The sequence below is a fragment of the Colias croceus genome, chromosome 13 (assembly GCF_905220415.1).
Source record: "Colias croceus chromosome 13, ilColCroc2.1".
Taxonomy (NCBI): Eukaryota; Metazoa; Arthropoda; class Insecta; order Lepidoptera; family Pieridae; genus Colias; species Colias croceus.
The window spans coordinates 9663920-9669919 of record NC_059549.1 but is presented as its reverse complement, the minus strand read 5'-3'; positions in this window follow the sequence as shown (position 1 = coordinate 9669919).

The following is a 6000-nucleotide window of genomic DNA, read 5'->3' as shown; positions in this document are numbered from 1 at the left end:
ATTGAAATTTCGTTTTGAATTACCGTAGTTTTAGTAATTAAAGACTCATTGTTTGAACTTTATTTCGCTATATGATATTTTTGGCTTGTAAGGTTTTATGAATTCTATAAGTAGGTGTCATTTCAATAGAATACCTCCTTGAGATATCTAGATTTTTCAATACCAACAAATTTGATGTTAGACAATAGTAGTAGATTTGCTTGTTCATCATGATTCGAGTATTATAGAGATATTATTCGAGTATTATAGAGATATTATTCGAGTATTATAGAGATATTATTCGAGTATTATAGAGATATTATTCGAGTATTATAGAGATATTATTCGAGTATTATAGAGATATTATTCGAGTATTATAGAGATATTATTCGAGTATTATAGAGATATTATTCGAGTATTATAGAGATATTATTCGAGTATTATAGAGATATTATTCGAGTATTATAGAGATATTATTCGAGTATTATAGAGATATTATTCGAGTATTATAGAGATATTATTCGAGTATTATAGAGATATTATTCGAGTATTATAGATAGAGACTTTCGGTTCATAAACGATCTTTTTTCTTAAAATAACATTAGGCACATAATTTCAGTAAAATGTAGTTATGTAAAATGCATGACACGATTTTTTAAGCTATTGCATAGCTTCTTCTATCGCGGGCCTTGAGCGCGGGGACCGAATCGAGAAATTCCGTAACGAAAAAACCTAACGCATGGAAATTGACACTACCATCGCATCGTCGGAAATGTATATTTTCCACTACTAATGAATCCGTGTTTCAATATGTGGCCTGACCTTGGCGGTCGCCGGGCTGTCTATTGTATGTGTAGTCATTTTATATCGATATATTGTGTGTGTGTTTGTGCATTTGATGCATTTTTCTATGATTGTCACGCGGTTACACGTGTGTATAGTGTGTGTAGTAATCATATTGCTTATTGCGGTAATTGGTTCGAATTTTATAAGTTAATCATGGTACTGATTCTTTATATACTTTTGTGCACTGTTAGATGTTTAACAGGGGCTTATAATAGGGTAAGGAATAATATCTCATTATTTAGTCGACCCATCGAACAACGAACTAAATTTTGTAAGTGGCCAACTGTCAATCGATCAAGCTATACGAAGGACATAGCTTTAACTATGGTTTAAACTCGTGGTAAACCATCAATACACTGACCGCGTCTGAGTTTGCTTTACAAACAACTTGTTGAAAATAACATAAAATAAAAGAAATATAAATAAAGTCTCACTAGTTATACCCCATTTAACATTAGATAGTGTGACCGCCTCAGGGCTACCAGCGCTACGTTAAAAATACTCGTGTATTTCGTAACTTGTTTACGATGTTTTTGCAAATCATCTATCTAGATACGGCTTGGCGCGTGAAGTACGCGTGCTATATGTTATGTAATTTAGTGAGGTTATAGTAAAATTGTTTTAATGATAAATATATAAGAAGCAGTGAATACTAAATTTGTTAGAAGCAGTCAAATTCAATACATCTTTCTTTAAATTTTAATACACGTCAGCAAAAATACAAGTATTTTCTTATCAAAAAGTTAAAGTGAAAGTGACTATTTAATATATTTTTCACGTGTTTTTAATCTGTGTTACGTACATTACATACAGTAAAGGTAATTAATTACATTTATTTCGTAATACATATTGAAATTAAAATGAACCCACAACTGATAAAAGTAAAATCATTTCTTCCGCTATAGATACACTAGCTGTCCGCCCGCGGCTTCGCCCGCGTTTTCAAAGGAAAACACGTATAGTTCCCGCTCCCGTGGGATTTCCCGGATAAAGCCTATCCTATGTGTAATCTAACTTACCCTCTATATGTGTGCTTAATTTCATTGTAATCGGTTTAGTAGTATTTGCGTGATAGAGTAACAAACATACACACATGCATCCATCCTTTCTTTCGCATTTATAATATTAGTACGATAGATTCCACATCAATGGACTAACCAACCGTTGAAATATTATTAGTTAACTATTATTAGCTTTACAAAATGGCGTCCCGCTGTCTAGTGCGCGCGCGCATTGCATAACGTATTGCATGGCACGATCGTACGTGTGATTTACATGCTTTTAACTGTATTCATATTATTTTAATGGAATAAATTAGTACGTATAATAGGGCTAGATGTTCTAGTGATAATAATTAAGCCATGATCTTTTAATCAATAAGGTAATAATAGATGACAAGATGACGGAAAATTCCTGCAGCTTTAACACATTTTAGGTAGGTTCTATTTTTTACACCTTTGATATCCGTTATCTGTCGAGATGAACACACCACAAGCTCCACTATTTCTCTTCAACTATAGGAATCGTGCACACTGCACAGAGGAACACAAACTTTCAACTTTTATAAAATAACGAAGGTTATTAAGGTTTCGTGTGCTGTTGCTTTAGGGCCGTTTTTTCAATCCTTGGTTAAAATTTATCCGTCCAATAAAGTATTACAAGAACATTTAAAATGTCACCTGTAAACTGTCATCTACGGACAATTAGAATACACTATTGAAATGGTAGTTTAATACGTTATTCGATGAATTAGTTTTAACCAAGGATTGAAAAATCAGCCCTTAGAAGATAAAATTGCGCATATTCTCTTAATCATAGGAGCTAATTGAAACTCGATCAATTGAAAATTGATTGTTAGAGTCGCGTCGTAACAAACCGATAAAGATAAATTTGTAAATTAGCCGTAACTTGTAGATAAAATTTGTTTTTTAGAATTTCGATCATTATAATATGATAGGCATTTAGTTAAATCATTATTATTCATTAAATATTCTGAAATATTTTTTTATAAATAATAATGATTTAATGATAGTGAACAATCTGATCTCATTATATGGTTTTATTTTAACTACACATTTAAAAAGCGTTATTTCATTTATGTTGCTTGTCTCCAATGTATAATTTAGCTAACTTTTATCCGCGTCTGCACCTGCTTCTGAGGAAAAGAGCGGAGTTTTTGTGTTCATCCCTAGAGTATTGTGAATTTTTCCGAGATAAAAATATCTGCGAGAAACTTGCCTGCCTTGAAAATGATAAAATACATATTTATGTAGTGATCAATTTAAAAGGCTCTAGAGATTCGAAATTAATTTGTTTGTACGCTCATCATGTTTTAAATATTCTTTTATTTGGAATTAGCCGTGTACCCGGGTTGACCCGCGATCAAATAATGTTAATAAAATATAGATTTTCACTCAGGTATCATGCAGCTTTCTGCAGGTGAAACAATTTTGAAATCGGGCCAGTTGTTTTTGAGTTTATTCACCCGTAATAAGTACAAACACATAAATCTTTGCTCTTTATAAATATTAGTAGGCATAAATCGTAGGCTTAACTGAACAACCGTTGCTTGCGTATACTTCAACTTCCTAAAAAGAAGCTAGAAGCTCGATTAAGTCCATGATAAAATTTTCTAAAAATAACTCATGATTCACGCGATCTATGTAACGAAGGCTGTTGAAGGCTCTGAGTAAAGCACAGGGTGAATGACCTTACACGGTTCGCTTGGCTTATGTAATCTGTTGTCATAGCGACCTTCTTAATGCCCTTATAACCTTATAAATATTACAAGAGAAACTAGGTTGTGTTTTAAAATGGTTAATTTATATTAAGATTTTGTAGCAAAAAGGTGTGTGTAATAGTTAATCACTTCTATGCAAATGTAGCTGTTATGTTAGTTACGTTTTCACGGCAAAATGGATGGATGGATTTATATGGGATTTAGCATACAGATAGTTCATTAGTAAAATTATTTATATGCATGCTATATTTCGTGAGAGATTTTAAACATTTAAATTTTAATAACACACCGGTTTCAACACGCGATGTATTCATTATTTTATTTGACGTTACTAGAACTTTATTTCAGCATTTTTTGTTACAAAAATAAAAATGTCAGAAATATATTTTTATGCTCTATATTTTCAGATTATTTTATAGACAGATAACAAAGGTAAAAGTAAAACAACAGGAAAGGTAGAAACATAAATAATATTGTGAATAAAATTCATGTTATCCTAAATGTAACAATGACGACCGGAAATAAAATGAATAAAAACATTCGACAAGGATATTTATGTAAAAGGAGTGACTATGTATTATTAGTATAAGATGACATGTTTCAGTAAGAATGATATAGGAATAAGGTTAGATGTAACGCGTGTTTAGTGGAAATATATAAATATATTTAAACTATTTTCAGGATTAATTATTTTAATTATTGTTTATATTGTTTATTTAGTATATCAATCGAAAGTTTTAATTCAACACTTCTCTAGAGCTTCATAGTCTAATTTCTTCCTAATATTACAGCTTACATTTGTTAAATTTTTCTAACTCGTGTAATCCGTAAAATTAGCATTTTAATACATATCACACCGTAACATAATTTAAAAAATCTGTTTACCACGTTATGATATCATATCAATGTACATTGTACTCACGATGTTATATCCGTTAGAAAAACATAAATTTAAAGCCTACAAAACAACGGGGGCAATTAGAATGGCTGGGCCATAAATAGGTCGATGAACTCTGCCTAAATAGGCGTTTCGCGATTGACAATATCACGCGTGTGTGTGGGTGATAATTTACATGTGTTATGTAAACTTGTGGATTTGTGCTGCGTTCGTTTATGGCAATTTTTATATGGAAGTTGGTGTAGATTTTTGGGTGTAATATGGCTTGTAATGTGACATTTTAATGTTTATTGGTTAGTTATGGGAACCTAATAGACGAATACAGAAATAAATAGTGTCTTATCATCTCAAAAAGTAATATTGTGTCCGTTTTTAGGTGAATGATAATAAAGTGATATAAAAATTAGTTATATCATAAGATAAATACATATGGGTCATTATACAAAAATGGGGTAACTCAGTGTCACCAGCCAATTTATACAAAGTCTTATTATATTTTAATCAAATAACAATCTATTTTAAAACAATAAAGCGTCCTTTATTTGGTCACTCACTTTCACTTCTTTATTTAAAATACAAATTGATAAAAAAACAAAATTAATACTTAAATAATCAGTACTTTGGCATGTCACAACTCCGAAAACCAACAATCAAGTGACTATTTTATAAACATTATCATTGATTAGAGAAAACTTACTAACTCAGGACAATCTTTGATATACATAGTATTATATAGTATAACTTTCATAACGAAATGTTTAACATTTTATTTAAAAAATAAAAATAAACTTTGTCATCGTTTTTATTGGTCAGTCCGTTGTGTGTTTTTTAAATTTGAAATTCTCGCTAAATATCACCAAGTCGAGGTCAAATCCCTGTCTAAATATTAATGTTGGTAATGAAGTTACTTGTGCATCCCATATTTTGATGGCCGTCATAACTGTACCAGCGCTAGGGTTGTGTTTGTCCTCTAAATTCGTGCTGCGCCAGTCAACATTTCAGTCCTATGGTGAGTCGTTATTTTATTGTTAAACTGATTTTTATTTTCATTCATACATGGTTAAGTATGATTTGTAAAAATATAGTTTGTTGATATAATAAATAAGGCAAAAAAACATAATTTGTGATTATAATCTCATATGGTCCATTTTTATCAATCCGCTGGCATCAGTCCTATGTCAGATATCGCACCAGTGGACTGACGCGACCCCATAGTACTGATGATTCTATCGTCGTCGTGAGAACTTTTATCTTGATTGCTATTGGTATAAGCATTTCTATTTGATATTTCAGTTTAAAACATCATGCGCCACGCTAAAAGAAACTGAATTTGACTAGGGAAGAAACATTTAAAAAAGAGTAGCAAAGAAAAGAGCTATTGAAACAAACTACTAATAATCTTATTTAAAAGATCTTATTTTATTTTAATTATTGATTTTGATGCTTTCAGGGCATAGCTTGTTATATGTATTTATTAGATAAATACGTAAACGTATAATATTGTGAAGTAAAATTACCTCAAAATAACATAAAAGTT